General features: G+C 34.6%; 1 pseudogene; it reads left to right on the forward strand.

The window, feature by feature from the left end:
* Window positions 1-1,363: 1,363 nt before the first annotated feature.
* LOC132693047 (protein SET-like) lies at window positions 1,364-3,489 on the forward strand (annotated as a pseudogene).
* Window positions 3,490-21,383: the final 17,894 nt, after the last annotated feature.

Consider the following 21,383-nt stretch of genomic DNA (forward strand, 5'->3'; position numbering starts at 1 on the left):
TATACTTTAAAAAATTAAAGTATTTTTGGTATTTCATGATGGAACAAAATATGATAGACTAAAGATAAATTTTCAAAATGTGACTACAACAAGATATATAGAATTTGAACATAATAGAAAATCGGTATAGAAATCATAAAATTCAGGCTCTGGTTGAAACTTAACGAATTGGCAACCCCTAAAAGTTGTTTTGTTTGTTTTTGTTTTGTAAAAGTTGTTCCTTGGTTGGGAAGCACACATATGATACATTATGTTTGCATGGGAGAAAAGTTGGAGACAGCAAGGAAAACATAAAGTGAGATAGATCATTGTTCCATGATCCTTAGAAGAAAGCTTTTGGTTTTGGGGGGTTGCATTTGTGTTTGCTTGTTTTAGCATGGCTCTGCCTTATCATGAAGTGCTCACCATTAGAAAACTTGCTTAAAATCAATCTGAAAGCAAACTTAAAACACGATATTCTCTCTACAATGGATTGCCTTATTGTAGATTTCAGTTACCCAACAGAAGTCAAGGTTGTAGACAATTGTTAATTTATCAGGAAGTCATTCTAGAAGCTCTAAAAGGGAGAACAGCTGACACATGTTCTTGAGGGACAGTGTGTACCCCTATGACTAGCACTATAAATTAATTAAACTTAAGAAAGAATAGGTTGTCTTCAGTGTTCCTCAGTTTTGATTAAGAAACAGGCACAAAAGTGGACTTCTAATGGATTAGAGACATAATTTTGAAAGGAAAAACTACAAAGCAAATAGAAGAAAATTTAGGAAAATAGCTTTGTGAACTGGAGTGGAGAAGAACTGCAAAAATTAAAGTCAGGAACAAATTGTATGACATCAAAATTATGGTTTTATGTTCAACACAGTTAACCAAGGACAAATTTATTAGGCAAACTAGGGAATGGAATTTGCAATATCCAAAAGTAAAAGTTGATTAATATGTACAATGTATGTGTTGCTTCTCCAAAACAACTAGAAAAACACAACTCTGTCAGAAAAAATAATTGGCAAAGATCATGAACAGGTAACTTACAGAACAGAAAATCCTGAAAGCTAATATGCATATTGAAGAGATGGTCACATTCATTGGCAAACTATATCTATAAGGAGATTTTACTTTCTGCAAATTAGGGAGCTGGCTAATCCAAACCTTTTTGAAGATAAGAGAATATAAGAAGTCTTATGTGCTGCTACCAGGAATGTAGATTGGTATAATCATTTGGGTTAGCTATAGAACTTTACCCACACTAAGTATTCACCTACCTTATTACACAAAAATTCTATTCATGGATATATACTCCAAGAAATTGTCACACAGGGCCATAAAAGCAACTCACGAGAATGCTCATTTTATCATTATGGTTGAAATGCGGTCAATCAATGTGACCATTCCTGGGACAAAGGTGAGGTAAAATATGGGGGTTAGAGAAATATGATGTATATATGGTGCATCTATAGATCTTGAAAAACATCTTGTTCAATGAAAAAAGCAAAAAGCAACAAAATACATAAGCGATTCCATTTACATAACTAAAAATGCATTTGTACAAAGCAACACTATTTGGTTTATGCAGACTATAAATAGTATTTGGCAACACATTAGATAAGGTTATCTATGTCCTTGAACATATTTATATTAGCTGAATTAACATTCATGCCTCCTAATCCAATTTAAAGTTCCTGTCTCCTTAATAATCAACAAATATGAAGACCTATTTCTATTAGCAGCATATTCTCTCTGCTATGGGTCCCACTTTGTGGTTTCTTTGGATAACTAATATCTTTTTTTATTGTTTATTGAACATTGTGGGAGATATTGCAGAGACAGTGGATTTTGTTATCCTGCTCTGGAAAGTACTGCTTTATGTTGAAAGAGTCAGTTAACTTCACTGGGCTCATTTTCTAAACTGTCATTCCATGCAGTGGGCAACAGTTGAAACCTGAATTTTTTCAGCTATTCAGCTAATGTTAACAACAGGCCTCAGGTGAGAAACTTTATATAGAATACCTCATTTATAAATAAGCCAAATTAACTGAAACCCAGATATTTGGGGTCACCTTTTCTGTAGCTCTGTACTTTTGTGGCATATTCAACCTCATGTTTCAGCTACCTAAGCAATCCTAGTCTCCATCCATTGACTCCCCAAATCAATAACCCCCTGGCTTTTTCCTTAAGTTCCACCTATCCTGAGCCCTGAGTACTAATGAGTCCCTCAGGCAAAATGCCACATAAATGTAAATCTCACTTGGATCAAATATCCTCTTCTAAAATCTGGCTCACCTTCAGGTCTGTTTATTCATCCACAAGTACCTTGAAATGTATATTTTAAACATATTGTCCCAATTTTATCATTGCTATCTTGGAATAGTTATTCCAATACAAGATATTCTGATAATATTGGTACATATGAAATAATACATAAGTTAGTTAATACACATATAAACAAGCATTTCAAGAAAGCATTAAAATAATCTTCCAGCTTAGGGATATATTTATCATAACTTCCAAAGGTTTTCTACATCATGAGAAATTCATTTTGATAACTTTTAACACTGTGATAAGAATCTAATTAGGCAAATAATCTGAGTTTCTCTAAGACATGTGCCTGCCTTTGTTTTGTGGAGTTTCCTCGCAGCATGGGCCCCAAACACATCTTCACTCCCTCCTCAAACCAAGAAACCGCTACTGCCTCATGCCCCCAAGCCAGAAGAGATGTTGTCCTCTCAGCACTTGCCAAAGGAAGAAAAAGGACAGCAAGAAACAACTAAGCATATTGATGAAGTACAAAATGAAATAGACAGACTTAATGAAGAAGCCTGTGGGAAGGTTTTTGAAGTAGAACAGAAATATAACAAACTCCACCAAACTTTTTTTTTTCAGAAGAGATTGGTTGGAATTGATCACCCAAATCCCAAATTTGGGGTAACAACATTTGTCAACCATTCACAAGTGCTTTCACTGCTTGGGAGGAGGATGAAGAGGCGCTGCATTATTTGACAAGAGTTGAAGTGACAGAATTTGAAGATGTTAAATCAGGTTACAGAATAGATTTTTATTTTGATGAAAACCCTCACTTCGAAAATAAAGTTCTCTCCAAAGAATATCGTAGGAATGAGAGTGATGATCTATCTTTGAAGTCCACTGAAATCAAATGGAAATCTGGAAAGGATCTGACAAACGTTCAAGTCAAACATAGAATAAGGCCAGCAGGAAGAGACAGCGTGAGGAACCAGAGAGCTTCTTCACCTGGTTTACTGACATTCTGATATGGGTGCAGATGAGTTAGGAGAGGTCATCAAAGTTGATATTTGGCCAAATCCATTACAGTACTACCTGGTTCCCAATATGGATGATGAAGGGGAAGGAGAAGAAGAAGATGATGATGATGAAGGATTGGAAAATATCGATGAAGGAGATGAGGATGAAGCTGAAGAAGATGAAGATGATGATGAGAGGGAGGAAGGAGAGGAGGATGAAGGAGATGACTAATGAAACACTAATGGATTCCAACCTTCTTTATTAATTTTCTCCAGTCCCTGGGAGGCAGTTGCAGTCTTTTTTTTTTTTTTTCCTCCTCTTGTGCTCATTTGCCCTATTTTTTGAAGACTTTTTTCTCTCCCTTTATACCATGTTTCTCAATTTATTTTGGGGGGTTGGGGAGGGAGATACCTTGAGCAGAATACAGTGGGAAAAGAATCTCTACCCCTTTCTGACCCAAATTTGTTTATATCCCTTTCTGTCTCAACAAAAACTTGATGGAATCAACACCACCGTGCTCTGTGGGGAAAAAAGAAAAACCTTCTGCTCCCCTAGCTCTGTTGGAAGCTGGAGGGTGCTAGGCCCCTGTGTAGTAGGGCATAGAACTCTAGCCTTTTCCCTCCCTTCTTTGTATATTGGGCTCAGAGATTACACTGTGTCTCTATGTGAGTATGGACAGTTAGCACTCACCAACATGTATCTGTCTACTTTCTCTTGTTTAAAGAAAAGAAAAAAAAACTTTTAAAAATGGGGTTTTAGAAGTTCAGGATTTGAGATGTTTGGGTGGGTTGAGTGGGCATTTTGACAACATGGCTTCTCCTTTGGCATGTTCGGTTGTGATGTTTCACAGACATCCTTGCAGTTGAAGGTAACTTTTTAAAATAAAATTCTCTCCTAATGATGACTTGAGCCCTGTCACTCGATGGAGAATCGGCAGAACCTGTAGGATCTTTTTTGGAATTGACACTGTCTATTGTAATAGACAATGTTTATTTTTATTTATTTTTAAGTAAATAAGTATCCTGTTTATTTTTAAATTTTCTTTTTGTTTTCACTGGAGAGGAAAAAGGATGCTCAGTTTTAAATGTTAAAAGTGGGGGCGCCTGGGTGGCTCAGTCGGTTAAGCGGCCGACTTCGGCTCAGGTCACGATCTCGCGGTCCGTGAGTTCAGGCCCCGCGTCGGGCTCTATGCTGACAGCTCAGAGCCTGGAGCCTGTTTCAGATTCTGTGTCTCCCTCTCTCTCTGCCCCTCCCCTGTTCATGCTCTGTCTCTCTCTGTCTCAAAAATAAATAAGCATTAAAAAATTTAAAAAAAATGTTAAAAGTGTACAAGTTTCTTTGTTACAATAAAACCATATGTGTACTCACATGCACAGACACACAGAATCTAATAAGGCAAAATATCAAGATACATTGTTAAATTATATTGGTAACATCTGCACTCTGAACTTCTCAACAGAGCAAAGTCCTTTAAAGTATGGATAAGTTTATATTTCCAACCTCAACATCCTAACTTCAAATCCGGCTTTATACTCTACACTCCTAGCCATATGGACTACACGGTTTTGTATATTTCCAAAGGCACCAATCTTGCTGTTCCTTAGAGGTATCGTAATTTTCTTAACCTCTCCCACCTTCTACACATAGAATTTGTCCTGTTCTTCCCCAGGAAAGTTCACAGAAATAAATATAATTGCTTCTCACCTTGCTTATCTAACTTACATTGTTCTTAAGGATCCTCCTTAAATTTCACATCTTAGGAAGCATCTCCTAATATTTTAAGACAATATTCATGATCCCATATTACTATTTTCATCTGTCAAGTTAGCACACATTACATGTTATTGTCATCATTTTCTCTACCTTCAAAATGGAATAGAAATGCAATAAATACTTCTTATTCACCATTTTAGCCTCCATAATCTATACCAATGCTGAATAAAAATTTATTGAAAGAATGAATATAGATGAATAGATGAATGAATGAATTAATGACATTTTGTGTCTCCCAAAAAGAAACTCTTTCAGAAAGAGGGATTGGAATAGAGGCTGTGGAAGGAGTCAAAATATTTTTAGGTTATAAAACATCCCTCAAATTATGCCTCTAGGTAAGCACTTCTCAATTTATCCTAAAATCTTACCTTGGCTACAGAGACAGTACAAGAACAGGAAATAATAATTCATATGTTAATTATGAGATGTACCAAATTAATTATTTGATTTAATGAATCTAACCCTTTTAAGCAACACTAATTCAATGGGATATAAAGCTCAAATGGCACCTTATAGACACAGAAATATATAATCATGATTAAAAAGGTGATATGTATTTCACTAAATTTTTTGAGCTGTTATTTCTTTAATTCTCTCCATATTAAAGAGATTTGAATTTGAGAAAATAAGGATAAGGGAACTTTGAGAAACACAATTAAAAGATAGGAAATAGATTAACCTTCTTGTGAATGAAATAGGTGATTTTTCTCAAAGTAAAATTATTTTCATTATACTTAATTTGAACTTTTTTCAGAGTTTGAGGGCACGGAAATAATGGTAGAATTGAGTTAATACATAATAAACAGTGCTGACTGATGTACATGGTTCTGAAACAGATTTACTCAAGAAAAATTAAATATATGCAATACACTGCAGGGAGTTTTCATATGAAATTCCATTTTATAATAGAATTTTTAAAATACAAATCTGATGAAAACTGATTTTATAAGTACCATTCTATATGCTTTCTCTGAGCTTAGAGATAAGGTAGAAGCCAGGAGTGACATAAATCAAATGTACAAACTTTAAAAATAAAAGTTTTCCATTTTAAATTTTCATTAAAGTTTAATCCTAATGTTTTATAGCTACCACTCATAGTGGATTCTTGCTTACTTTTATGCTTGAATAACACACCCTAACATAATTATTGAAGATGTATAGACTGAAATATCCTAAATATCCTAAGTGATAACTATTCTCTAATTTGACAGTATAGAGAACATTTTCATTAAATTCATTGCAAAGGAAATTAATGAATATTGTGATATTTTGGATAGTTACAATAAATCTTATAAAAATTCTAAGAAGGAATCCAAAGGTCAATTCAGAATATCTCTGCATTAATTATCCTTTGCTGTTTTACATTTTAGTGGCTTAGGACAACACTCGTGTATTATCTCAAAACTCCTGTAGGACAGAAAAAGTAGACTCAACTGGGATCTCCGATTGTGGTCTTACAATGTGGAAATCAAGGTGTTGGGAAGGATGAGCTCTTCTCTGGAGGCTTTGGGGAAGAATCCCCTTTCAGGCTCACCTAAGTTGGCTAAATTCAGTTCCATGACTTGGAGACATGAAGTCCCTCCTTATTGACTATCAGCATGGACCATTCTCAGCGAGTAGAGACCACTTTCCAGTCCCTCCACATGATGCCCTGCATTTCAAGTCAACAATAGCATGTCAATCTCAGGCTTTCTATTTTTCTAACTTCCACCTTTCCTTAGTAGCTAGAGAAAACTCTCTTTTAAAAGGCTTATGTGATTAGGCCCACATGATAATCCAAAGTAATCTCTTGATTGTAATGTAAATTGACCATAATTATATATGCAGGGTCATTTAAAAAAAATTTTTTTAAGATTTTATTTTTAAGTAATCTCTACACCCAACCTGGGACTCAAATCTACAACCCCAAGATCAAGAGTCACAGTTTCTTTCTCAGTCACAGATCAAGACTGAGCCAGCCAGGAACCCCTCTTCAAAATCCTTTTTGCTATGGTGTGTAACATATTCACAGTCATGAAATATGATCATGTCCACAGTTTCAAGTATTAGTGCAGGTAATCTTGGAGGGCCATTTGTAGAGTACTGACTTCCATATTCATTAGAAAAAAACCTCAATTTTTACATTTATGCTAACAAAAATACATAATTTCTATAAATTTCCCTCTTTAATTTAGAAAAAGAAAACATTCCCTTTGATTTAATTGCTGGTTTTAAAGAACTAATTTTCAGATCATTTGTTCTACTAAGAGAATAACTTCAAAAACATACAGGTAAATTAATGGCTCATGAGTGTGAAGCAGATAAGCGTAACAAAGATAAAGTAGAAAAGCAATGATGAGCAAATTGTTGAGCCAGGAAAGTAAGATCATCATTCCCACATAAATCACAGAATACCTCCAAAACACACACTATGCTCTGTTTCTAGTCATCAGAGAAATCAAGGGGCCAACAATAGTGTCAGATCATTCCAAAGAGATTTGTTGTGCAAGATGTTTCTTGGATGATTGCCTCCTTGGGAGTGTTGGAACATGTTTCTAGCAATTCAGTTGTAAACAAATACTTAGTGTTGTTATCTTTAATAATCCTCTTAGAGAAATGATAAGTATTCAAGTCTGAATAGTTTTGGATTTTTATTAATGGGCCAAGTCTTCCTGGGAATTTCAGACATTGATGGAGGCAGTGTCTTCTTTATGATATTTAGACGTTTCATTAACCTGGAAAAAATATCTAACAAAACCTCAGAACAATATGGTTGAAATAGTGGTGGTTATAAAGTGTTATAGAGGAGGAATTTTTTCTATGAATGCACAGTGTTAGGGTGAGGTGAGTTACCTATAAACTAATATAAAATGCAACTTTTAAACTAATATCTTATATGTGTCTGTTTTTAATAGCAGGCTATTTATATCTTTATACTATGTGAATCATAATTTCACGGAGTATGTTCATTGAAAGCCAACATTAGATTGATTCAAATTTTCAGTCTAGCTCAATTTGATACCATACTTTTATAGCTATAACTTTTCTACTATACAGGTTGAATTTTTCTTGCGATAAAAATCTAGTGGAAGCCTTCAGTCATGTGCAACTGAGAGGGTCTAAAAGTGAGTTGTGCTAAGACAATATCTGTTGTATGCAGAAGGATTATCATGAGTCTTTCTCATGGCATCTGCACTGTGCTCTTCTGTTCTGAAGAACACATTTCAGAATAAAATGGAGATGGAGTCCATGTATTTGATCCAAGAGATCTCTGAAACAAATTCAGAAGGCAGCATTACTTCCAAGTGAAACTAGAGATTTTTCAGGGGCCAGAGTGGAAAGAATAAAGCCTTGAGGTGTTCAGATTTATCTCTGCCTGATTCATCTCCAGGACATAAATCCGTCTGAGTTTTATACAAAGCGTAACAAATTGCCAGGCACATAATAATGTATAGTTAACACACAATAGACATAATAGACATTCAATTAGTATTAGGTATTGATTGAGAACAAGGTAATCTTCCAACTGAATACACCAAAGTATAATAATCACACTCTTACATTCAATAAAAATGAAAATCATTAGGGAAAGACTTACTAGACAACATTCAGAGTAAAACTATTTGTCAGGGAAGAGAGATAAAAACCTACTCTAAGTAACTATTTCAAAACACTCCAAATCCTATATCTGACTAGAATGTCAAATAATAAATATAAATGTAAAAATTTCTTCGCTGAACTATGGGACAAGAAAAAGTGAAAATTGCTTTATTTTGGTATATAAATGAATTATTTTTATGATGTTTATGATGTTTAAAACTTAAAAAGTGTCTTAAGTATCTGAATAATCAACTACTTGTTCTGACTTTGGATTTTTCTGTCTTGAATTTATTGGTCTGCCTCATTTCCTGCCTATTAGCCATGACATAGGCACTTTATTTAAATATGTCAACATTTGTCTAAGGTCATCCAAAAACATGGCTGAAAGTACCAATAGTACACACTTCTTTATCCTGCTGTGTCTGCTGCTTCTGAGATGCTGAAAGCATTCATGATTTTTGAACTGCTAGGAAGCATGAATGACCCCAAGACATTTTATAAGGTTTATAAATGGTGTACTGTGGTAATACCTTTTATTAGTTTCCACGAGTTGGATTCCCTGTTATCTGCAAATGTTTTTAGTGTCTTTAATGTCACATTAGTTTCAGTGGGTAAAAACGTTTCAAGAGTACTGAGTGACTTCCAGACCACAGGGAAATAGTTCTATATACAGCTTTTTTTAAATGTAAGTTAAGGTTATATTTTATTTTTGGCTCCAGCCCAGTTAACATTTAAGTTTTTGACTTATAAAAAATACTTGACTTACAATAAAATATTTTAATTATTTGAATTTTTTTTTCAGATCTCAAAAGCTATTTTCCATATAGAAAAACTGTGTCTGATGCGATATTGGAAATTGGAAAGAACATGGTTGAGATGTGAAAATGTCCCTGCTTGATAAAGCTATGCACGGTGGAGGGCAGAAAGACAGCGGGGCAGACTAACAGGTCAAATGGCCAGGCTCTGAATGGATCTGCTAAGGAGGAACTGCTCCAATTATTTAATTTGTGTAATAATTTGTCATGAATCTTTGGCTATATATTTAGCCATATATTTATTCAAAAGTATGCAAGGCCATGGTGGTAGGCATTTCAGCCTCAGGATGAATGAAAGAATTTGTACATTCTAGATGACAATGGAAAAATAGAAAAATCAGTAAGGGAAGCAATGGGGTGGATATTGTTATCATAGAAGTTAGGGATTATTGGTTGAAAAAGATGTTGCTATCAAGAGAATTTACCTCTTTCTAACAAGAGAGAGTTGTTCAGGAAAACCTCTGAGGAGATAATATTTAAGTTGAAACTTGAAGAGTGAGAAACATCAATCATAGGAAGAGTAGGGAAAAACTTTTTTAAAAGAGAACAGTGCATGTGTGAAGAGTTTAAGGAATTAAAAAAAAAGTGTTCATTTTGAGTAAATTAAGGACTAGTGGGCCTGGAACTTCAAGAGAAATGAGTCCAGGATGCAAATATAATATAGGCCTTGAAGTTCATTGTAAGGAGTTTGGATATTAATCTAAATGCAATGGGAAGCCATTGATAATTGTAAACTTTGTGTTTTCTGTTAAAATAATGGCTCTGGTTCCTGAGTGAAGACTAAATTGGATTGAAGAAAAATGGTAGGAAAGGAGACAAGAGAATGTCACATATACCAAGGAAGGAATATTAATGACATGCTGTAGGATTGATGAGGTGGAGACTGATAAAAGTGGGTAGATTCATCATGTAATTTGGAGGTCGAATCAACAGAATTTGCTGATGAAATGAAATGTGGAGGAATGAGGTAAAATCGGAAATCAAAAAGGAAGGCTCAGATTTCAGGCTCAAGCAATTATATGTATGATGAGACATTCACCAAGATTGCGGGAAATACTATCAAGTTCTATAATGATGGAGGCTGACACAATGAATTTCTCTGACAACTAAAAATCCTAGGGATACTCACAATGAAAATATTGTCTTGGGAGGGGGAATTTTCTATTATTTAAATTGTTAGAAGTAGTCTAATGTGCATTATCTGATACATAAATTTATTATTCATTTTCCAGCCTATTATGAATTACTTTTTTGTAACATGAAGAACAAGTCTGATATAAAATTAATGTATGAGATCTGAGTGAAGCAAGATAAGTTCATACCACCCACATTTTTTTCAGATACTCTATTTTTCCACAAGTGTGAGCAAAGCTTTCTTAATATTTATTTTATTGTGGTTGGTATGAAATTATTGGAACAGCTCATAAAATGAAAATATCAAGAATCACAGAGTAAAAATCCTGACAAATAGATTACATTGGCAAGATATTTAAAATAAAAACCTAAGGAAGACATAAGTAATTTGGGTCAAAATTTAATTTGACAATTTATTTTACATATTTCTATTGTGGGAGCTAGCCTCCAAGATGGCCCCAATAATCTTGACCTCCTGGTATTCACATTCTTTTACAGTCAGTCCCCTCCCACCTTATATCATGGCTAGTCTCTATAGCCAATAGAATATGCCAGAAATGATGGCATGTCACTTCTAAGGTAGATCTTTAAAGACATTGTGGCTTTTTCCTCTCTGTCGGATCAGTGGTTCTGGGAAAGCTAGTTCTCACAAAGTAGGAAGTCCGTGTGGTAAGGAACTGAGGTTTCTGGAGACAAGCTAATAAGGGACAAAGGCATCCTATCCTACTAGCAGCCACATGAGTTAGGAAGCAGATGCTCCAGCCTTCCTGAGTCCTTCAGAGGACTGCATCTCTGGCCAATATCTGGACTAAAACCTCATGAGAAACTCTGAGCCCCAATTACCAAGTTCCCAGCTTATGGAGGCTGTGAGATAATAAACACTGTACATTTTGGGGAAATGTGTTATATAACAATAAAAACAAATATGTTATTTAAAAAATATAAGAAATTAATAAATCTTTCAAATATGTGAGCATTTTATATTATACACTTGGACAAAATATTGATATATTTTTGAGATTCAAGTCTACTGACATTATGTTAAATATATCCTTTTGTTTGTTTTGAGACTTCTAGTTAATTTCCTATTTTTTTCTGGTGTATGTTGAGGAGGAGATAAGGGAGTCATAAAGTCATGCTCACAGATGGAAATTCACCTTTGAAAAGGGACTGATGGAGAGGCTGTCTGAGAAGTATGTATTAGGACTTGCAATGTGACATCTGTAGCTACAATTATGAAAAAAAAAAGTGCTGCCTGGATTCAAGAGTCACAGACCTAAATGTCTTATCAATGAATTGAAAACTTGGGGATAAAGAGAAGAAATGAGACAAGGAGCAAAAGGCATGGGGCTAAGATTTGGTATCAGTGTTCTGCTGATACCAGATGTGTGAAATGTTCTGGGAAGAAAAAGAGGTGAGTGAGATATTTTGAAAATACGGCACAATCTCTTTGAAAAAATCACAATGGGGATTTGCACAGTAAAGAAACTTATTTACCAAATTTTCACCTTCTTTGTCAGTCTCTTTGGAATGCAATAACAAAATACCACAGGACAGGATGAATGGCTTAAACAAGAGAAATTTATCCTCTTATACTTGTGAACCTTTAAGTCCAAGATCAAAGTGTTGGCAGCTTTGGTTGATGCTGAGGCCTCTCTCATCTTGCAGATGGCCGTCTTATTATGTCCTCATCTGTCCTTTTCTCTGTGTGTTCATGTTCCCTGGTGTCTCTTTTTTGTAAGTCCTATTCTCTTCTTCTTATAAGGACACCAGGCATTTTGTATTAGTGCCACCTATATGACCTCATTTAACTTTAATTACCTCTGTAAAGGCCCTATCTCCAAATATAATCATATTCTGAGGTACTAGGGTTTAAGGCTTCAACATTTGAATGTAAGGGAAACATGATTCAGTCCATAACACCCACCTTTCCAGAAATGATTTGACTGTGGTAACCTCTACTCAGATTAAAGGACATCTCTGATGTCTAAGAATTCATCAGATTGGTTCCCAAAGTACCTTTTATTTGGGAGAAATAAAAGTAGTTCTTATACTACAATATTCTCAAAACAGTCTCTTCAAAATTAGTGTCTACTCCCACAGTCTTCAAAGGAAAATTTATCCCTGCCCAATGTGATTGACATTTCAGTCATTGGGTCAGTGTGACACAATCAAGAAAACAGAAGTCATTTTGCTAATTTCAAACAGGCAGAATTTAACCCAGATTAAAAAAAAAAATAGTTCTAAAGTTGTTGAAAGGGCTACAAGAGCAAAGGAAAAACAAAGGGTCCTTAGATGAGCAAAAGAAAGAAAGGTAATATTGAGAAACTGTTCCACTCTTATTCTGGAACTCAGAAGTGTGCAACTGCTGCCATATTCTGGACACTTTGTTACATTTGGTTTTGGATCCAGCCCAAACAGTGCAGCTGTGACCAGAGCTAGGGTGTCAACAGGCATGCTGCCTCTGCTCAGGTTGCAGGAATCCAAACTTACCTTATCCCTCCTGTTGCACAAGGCGACCTCCAGCAACTCACATATTTACAGAGAAAGAAGACAGATGTTTCTCTCTTTTTTCTGCCTTGTGATTTCCCACCACTATTTCCTGTTGGCAGTGCCTAGAGAAAGCCCTTAGCAAGGCAGACTGGGAAAGAGTGTGAGACTCTCATCCTCAGCAGTTTGACACTGAAAGACAGGTAACGAGCTAACACAGCAGTGGCACAGCCTGTGGCTGATCGTATTGTATGGTTAAACAAAGCAAATACAGTCCCAGTCGGTGCAAATGAAAGGAAAATGTTGCAAATAACACAATGACTGATTGAATATCAAAATGTTAAGAAGCCTTTAGGAAAACTGAATTCATTTTCAGATATTTTTGCAAAAATGATCATGGTTTTGTATATAAGTCAAATGTGAAATCCAGTAGGTGATAGCATCCTATTGCATGGTATTGAAAAATGGTGCAAAAATCAAGATGCTATCCTATTTCTAAAATTAGTATAATAATAACCTAAAATTTGTTAAAAAGGTAATGCTCTTAACTGATTTGCATTATTTTTCATCTTATTTTGTAGGATATGTGTGCAAATCAAAGTATTATAATTATTTGCCATGCAATTACCTTCTGTAAGTGGATTCAGTTAAATTGGACTTTTCCTGCTACCAGTTTTACTGAGATAAAGGGAACTTCTCTAACACCTGTCAACATGCTGCAAAACCATTTTTCCATTAAATGTATTTTGGGGAACACTGGTATAAGAATAAAAGTCAATTTATTGGCTGCTTTTATAGAAACTGGAAAATTTGGTTTGCTTTATGATTGATGTGAATTTTCAGGAGTATGTAACTAGGTAAAAGTTTTTTTAAGGGTAAAATATAAACAAAAGAATTTGTGTGTTTCTTTTCTAGCCAACAATTCTGATATATGTGCTATGGGGTTTAGTTCAATATTAGTGTGTTTGTTGCTCATGAGTTCCTAAAGTTCTGTACTCCCATGATGTAGAGTAAGGTTAGCCTAGAGTATATTTTTAAAAAAAAAATTTTTTAACGTTTATTTATTTTTGAGACAGAGAGAGACAGAGCATGAACGAGGGAGGGTCAGAGACAGAGGGAGACACAGAATCGGAAGCAGGCTCCAGGCTCTGAGCCATCAGCCCAGAGCCCGACGCGGGGCTCGAACCCACGGACCGCGAGATTGTGACCTGAGCTGAAGTCGGCCGCTTAACCGACTGAGCCACCCAGGCGCCCCAGAGTATATTTTTTAAACAGCATAATAACATTTCATTGAAGGTCTGTTCTTACCTTGTGTGTTTCACTGATATCCACATGATTTCTTAATTTTTTTTCTATATTACTAAGGGAGGTAGGCAGATGGTTAAATAAATGCTTCAAGCATGTTAAAATTAAACCTGACATTTCTGATTACCTTAGCAGATATTGCCACTGACTTGCTACAATGTAATTTTAGGATAACTTATTCTAGACTTTTCATATTTTACATAAAATTTAATTTCAAGCATTAAAATTATTACATGGCAAACTATATTTGTATGACGACAGAGCTGGTAGCCACATGCATGCTTCTTAATTTTTTTATGATACTGTCTAAAATTATGAAACTCTTTTTGAATTATAATTAGGACCTTAAGACAAATTAATACTTTCATAAACTTAGTAATATTGTCAAGTTCACAAAATTTTTAGTGAAAAGTCACTTGGAGCCATTCTGAACTGTGACCTTTCTGGCGTCCAAATATAATAGTCTCTTACGGGTTTCATCCCTGAAAGTATGACTAAGCCATGTTTGGTTGTGCCAAGTGACTAATTAATCATAGGAGGAATATTTAGGAGGCGTGTGGTGATCCATCTGGCAAGTGACCTAGAGAAGAAGGAACTTTGCTCATCCCTATATTGCCTTCTTTGGAAGTAAGGTGTTCTATTTCTGCCTTCACAAACTCATCATCTTCCTTGGAGGAAGACATGTACAACCTCATTTTTAGGCTAACTGCAAGAATAAAATGGCCATTCTCAACTTTGGTGAAATAGGGAGATAGACACAGGACCAAAATTTAAGATACGCATCATGTGTAAGCACATAAACTGAGTTGCTTAGCTGTCACAAATGGGATCAATAATAAAGCTGCAATTAGTTGGGCTAACATTTAAAAGAAAGATCTCTATGCTGGGTTACTGAATAGTGAGTGCATTTATAACCCCCTACGTATTATTGGAATTTTTTTTTTATTCTTGGAATTTTGAGACAAGATGGTAGCATTAACACATTTTAAAACTTGACCATCTGTTTCAAACTTATGAGAGTAATTAAAAAAACTATTAAAATAAATGTCAGTGTGTAAAAACAAGATGAAGTTTTCCATAAACCTATGTTAAAAGGAAAGCCAAGCTTCCGAGTTAGTATTGAAGTCACAAGGTCCTATAAAAGTTGGCATAAGGTACAAGCTTTAAGAACTAGTGTTTTTATTCCTGAACCGTCAGGTCAAGTACGTATGATCAATGTCAGAAAAGTGATACTGACATCCATGTTTCAGGTGAGTACTGAGATTACACTTGTGAATGATAAACAGGAGAGAAAATGTCTCCACCCATTCACCTAGGAAGATTCAACAGAAAATTTACAGTTGCTTACATGCAGAAAAAAGAATCAGAGGCACATATTAAAGGTTGGAGACAGAATGAGCCTCTGACCTATAGCTGTTAATACAAGATTCAATTTGGAGAAATGAACTGAAAAGACCTTGAAACAAAGTAGTTGATAAAGACTATTGAACAGGGAAAGAAAGCTCTTCTCATAAGTCTGCATCTCAAACAAAAATTACAAAATTCATTAAGAAAATCTATGCCATGAGATGTAAATCCAAGATTAAAAAAACATTCAAAAAAATGGAGAGAATATAATATTTGAAAATATGTTAAATGAAGCATGATCAAAATCCTCAAATGACACGTAGAGTAATATCATCTGAGGTTCTGAATTAACAAGTAGGTAAGATTTAAAAAGAATCAGCTGGCAATTATTTATTCCAAATTATGGTCTTGACAAATTGAAGAGAGGATATTAACTTAAGAAACAAAGTTATCAAATCTATTTGTAGGAAAAGTGGAGAAATGAAGATAAAGACAATATAGGTAAGAGGTTACAGACAGGAAATTTAATCCAAATGCATCCAAACGAATGACTATAAGGATGTTCTAAAGGTATTTCTCATTATTTATAGAGATAATTGAGGAGGAAAAAATGATACAGAAGGAAATACCTGAAAATTTTCTGGAACTAAAAAATATGATTCTCAAAACCGAAAATTTTCAGAGTGTTGCATGTGATTGGGAGGCTAACAGCAGAATGGTAGTATTACAGTCATTGAATTTCAAAATATTTCCTACAAATACAGATAGAGCAAGTAGGCATAATAAAACCCTCAGACAAACTCTGCAACAAAACTAAGTGATAAAATGTAATAATTACCAAGATAAAAGTGAGTAGTGTCAAATCACCTACAGCAGCAAGATATTGATAGTGTCAGAAACTTGTGCAAAAAGAAATGAGAAGTCAGAGGTACTCATGACATCCCTGAAAGCTAGACACCCCATTATGGGTCCACTTGTGTGCTTCCAAAATATGTTGAGGCTCTCACCCCCAGGACCTCAGAAAGCGACCTTATTTGGAAACAGGATCCTTACCTAGATAAATTGAAATGAGATCATTTGGGATGGACTGTAATCCAGTATAACTGGTGTTCTTATAAAACAAGGGATTTGGACACAGAAACAGATATGCACAAAGGGAGAATGTCATGGGATCAAGTAGGCAGGGATCAAGATGATACATGTATAATACAAGAAATCCCAAAGACTACCAGCAAACCATTAGAAGCTAGGAGATAGAAATGGAACAGGCTCTTCCCCAGATGGAAAAACTCTCCTGGCAACTTTATCTTGGACTTCTAGCCTCCAGAACTATAAGACAATAAATTTCTGTTTGTATAGGACCCCAATTTTTGGTATTTTGTTACTGCAGCCCTAGTAAACTAATATAGTACCAAATATCAATTGCTAACACCTTGTTATAGAATGTTGAGAGTTCATCTAAGATCAACTTCTGAAAAAAATACTCATTTTGTAGTGAGTGTAAGGAAACCAGTAAAATGTTATCTGACTTTTATGATCTCTTATCCATGTGGAAAAAGCTTCACCCTAAAATACAGAATGGCCATGTAGGCTCAGTCTCCTAATGTCTTTAGTTTTACAGTTCTAACTCTGTAATTCTTCCAGAAGTTCTGCTGGTTTCAGTGTCCTCCAGCAGCAGCTCTGCCTGGGAAAACCTGGATTCCCAGCTTCTCGCTCTGCACCCAGAATTGGCAAATGCTTTCCAGAGGAAAACAAAATGCAGAATTTTGGCTCAACGTTTTGGCCTTCCCTTCTTGCTAATATTGGTCTTTCACATCCTGGCTGCTTCAGTATTTTCTGATGCCTGTAAACAGGTCATTTTTTTTTTTAATTCCAACTTTTTTTTTTTTACAGTTTGCCCAGATTTTTGAATTATTTGTGAGGGAGGTATTTGTGTATTCTAAACTACTCTATCCTACTCAAAAATAGAAGTTAATGTTACCTTACGTTTGAACCAATAATACATACTCCAAAATGAACTTGAGTGCTTTTCTCTCATATGTATATGACCTTTTGTATTTTTATTCATACAGTTATATGCTGGTTTTAATATTCTAGTAAGAAGCATTAAGTATGATGTGTACATTTTTAATAGACCCTGAAGATTAACAATACAATGAGTATCAAAAAGATAAATTCTATATTTGGTTTGTATCCAAAAAACACACTAAGTAAAAAATTCAGTGACACAATTTATAAATGTGTTGTTTCCTCTTTTCAAGTGAATTTATTTAATTTGTAGTCTTATATTTTCCTGAAGAATCACTATTTAATATTGTGACTCTCCTTAGAGTAAATGAGATAAAACTCTTTCTCAGCATTTGCTCATTCAAATTTGTCTCAAGGAGAAGAGAGATAGAGTCTGCAGGTTCTTGTCAACAGTCAGTTGAGCTTGTTGACGTGTTTGTGTTTGAAGTGCACCTAAATTCTGTGACTGACTTGCATGTTGTAAGTTTATACCTATTATATGTTAAACTTGACATATTTAATAGAAATAACTGAGGTGATCCCAGAAGTGAGTAGCTTTCATTCTTTGAGGTTAATTTATAAAATGAGAAATATCTGAACCAATGCATTTTGGCCACACTCTTCTATATTAAAACATGTGAATTGTCTCAGAACTCATAAAATATAAAACTTAATTTAGAGGTTTTTTCTGGACTTGAAAAATACAAGATTTTCTCTCTCATCTCTTCTTCTTGTTACAAAGTTTGAGTTCAAAGTATGAATCCACTTACATTAAGGAGCAAGTTACCCTAAGAAAAAAGAGAAAGAAGAATTCAAATGCTCCCACTACCCAACCCACCACAACACAAAAATATAAATAATTCCTCTTAAAATTCATTCACTTGAATGGACCACAATTCAGTTCAAGGCAAAGACTGCCTAGCAATGCAAAAGATAAGCATAAAGTATTCATTTCCTAATTCAATATTTTGTTATATATAGTTTTTCTTTTTATTATTAATAAGAAAATTATTGTAGTACTCTGACAATTACTAGGTACTTGCAAACAGTCATACTGACAATTTATTTAAATGTTTTATAAACTGTTTGGGTTCACAAATAGGATTATTTTCCACATGTTATAAGAAAGGTTTGGCACATAATGCTCATGAACAATAAAATGACTTTGATGACTAATTTCCTTTGCTACTACCAGACTGGAAAATTTCCCATAAATTTTGTGTTTCTCTGTTTGTGACAACCATCTGCTTAGCCTTCACACCATTTTGTGTTTCAGCCAGGATGAAATTAAAATTGACAGAAGTATCTACTTTAAAAAAAAGTAACACAGATAATTGGTGAGTGGAATGTAGTGTACAACATTGCTTTGTATCCAGCACTTTCATTCTAACAGTGTTCTGAATTCAAACATTTCGAGAATTACTGAGGAAAACTGGTTTATAAAGGAGTGTTTAAATATAATGAAATCGAATGTTGAGTATATATAAATATTTATTTCATTAAGTTAAAAGGTTAGCAATTTAATTTAAATCTTTATTTATAAAGCATTCCTTTGGGTTGAGGAAAGCAAGATTGGCCTTCATATTTATTTACTCCTTAGTTACAGGCATGATATTGTGAAATGATATTATAATTTAATGATAAATAAATTGTGAACTACACAAGACTGGCACAAAAACAGCCACATTAAGTCAATGGAACAGAATAGAAAACCCAGAAATGAACCCACAACTATATGGTCAATTTATCTTCAACAAAGCGGGAAAGAATATCCAACAGGAAAAAGACAGTCTCTTCAACAAACAGTGTTGGGAAAACTGGACAGCAACATACCAAAGAATGAAACTGAACCGCTTTCTTATACCACACACAAAAATAAAGTCAAAGTGAATTAAAGACCTAAATGTGAGACAGGAGACCATAAAAATCCTAGAAGAGAGCAAGGAAGTAACCCCTTTGACATTGGCCATAGCGACTTCTTACTAGGTATGTCTCCTGAGGCAAGGGAAACAACAGGAAAAATAAACTATTGGGATTTCATCAGAATAAGAAGCTTCTGTACAGTGAAGAAAACAATAAAAAAAATATAAAAGCCAACCTATGGAATGGGAGAAGATATCTGCAAATGTCATAATGGATAACAGGTTAGTATCCAAACTATATAAAGAAGTTATAAAACTCATCACCCCAAAAATGAAAAATCCAATTAAAAAATGGGCAGAAGACACGAATAGATATTTTTCCAAAGAGGACACACAGATGCCCCACAGACACATGAAAAGATGCCCAACATCACTGATCATCAGGGAAATACAAATCAAAACTACAATGAAATGTCACTTCACACCTGTCAGAATGGCTAAAGTCAACAAAACAAGAAACAACAGATGTTGGCAGGGATGTGGAGAAAGAGGAACCTCGCACTGTTGGTGTGAATGCAAACTGGTACAGCCACTCCGGAAAACAGTACGGAGGTTCCTCAAAAAGTTAAAAATAGAACTACTGAGCAATTGCACTACTAGGTATTTACTCAGAAAATACAAAAACACTAATTGAAAGGGATATATGCACCCCAATGTTTGTAGCAGCAATAACTACAATAGCCAAATTACGCAAAGAGCCAAAATGTCCATTCACTAATGAATGGATAAAGATGTGGTATATATATATAAAATGCGATATTACTCAGTCATAAAAAGAATGAAATCTTGACATTTGCAATACAATGGATGGATCTAGAGAGTATCATGCTAAGCAAATAAGTCAGTCAGAGAGAAACAAATAGCGTATGATTTCACTCATATGTGGAATGTAAGAAACAAAACAAATGAGCTTAGGGGAAAAAAAGAGAAAAGGAGGCAAACCAAGAAATAGGTTCTTTTAACCACAGAGAACAAACTGGTGGTTACCAGAGGGGAAGTGGGTAGGAGGATGGATGAAATAGGTGATGGGGAGTAAGGAGTGCAGTTGTTGTGATGAGCATTGGGTGTTGTATGAAAGTGTTGAATCACTAAATTGTACACCTGAAACTAACATTACACTCTATGTTAGCTAACTGAAATTTAATTAAAAACTTTAAAAAAGGTTTAAATATCTGAATAGATTGCAGCTTTAGTTCATGATCTTAGGAAAAACTGTGAGCTTATCAGTTTATTATTATAAGGGAGAAAAACAGCAAGAGAATGACAATGTGTAAGCCACTAATAACATGTTATATCAAATCATTTGAAGATAGAAGAAACATATTCTATGAAGTCCATTGGAACATATTCAAGTAGAATTGAAATTGATTGTATCAATCACTAAAATGAAATTTATTTTTTCCCTTTCTAGTCATCTGGTTTTAATGTAGGTAATGAAAGACACACAAAACAAGATTAGTCTTAACTCTGGCACCATTATTTAAAGAAAGAGGCAATACTCACCTAAGATCAGGCATTGAATATAGCTGTCACCTTTTTTTGTTTTTTTAGACTGTTTAAGTAATTCTCTCAACTACCATTAAATAGGAAATGGTCACTGCACATTTTCTTTACTTTTATTGATATAAAACTACATCCTCCCAAAATCCCACATAATAATTGATAGAGTAGAACCCATTAAAACCAGAGACTTTTATATACGAGGGGCAGCAACCTCTAAATTAAGTGAAAATAAGTTATTTTATTGTTTGTGATC

Source organism: Panthera onca, chromosome B1 (genome assembly GCF_046562875.1).
Source record: "Panthera onca isolate mPanOnc1 chromosome B1, mPanOnc1 haplotype 2, whole genome shotgun sequence".
Lineage (NCBI taxonomy): Eukaryota > Metazoa > Chordata > Mammalia > Carnivora > Felidae > Panthera > Panthera onca.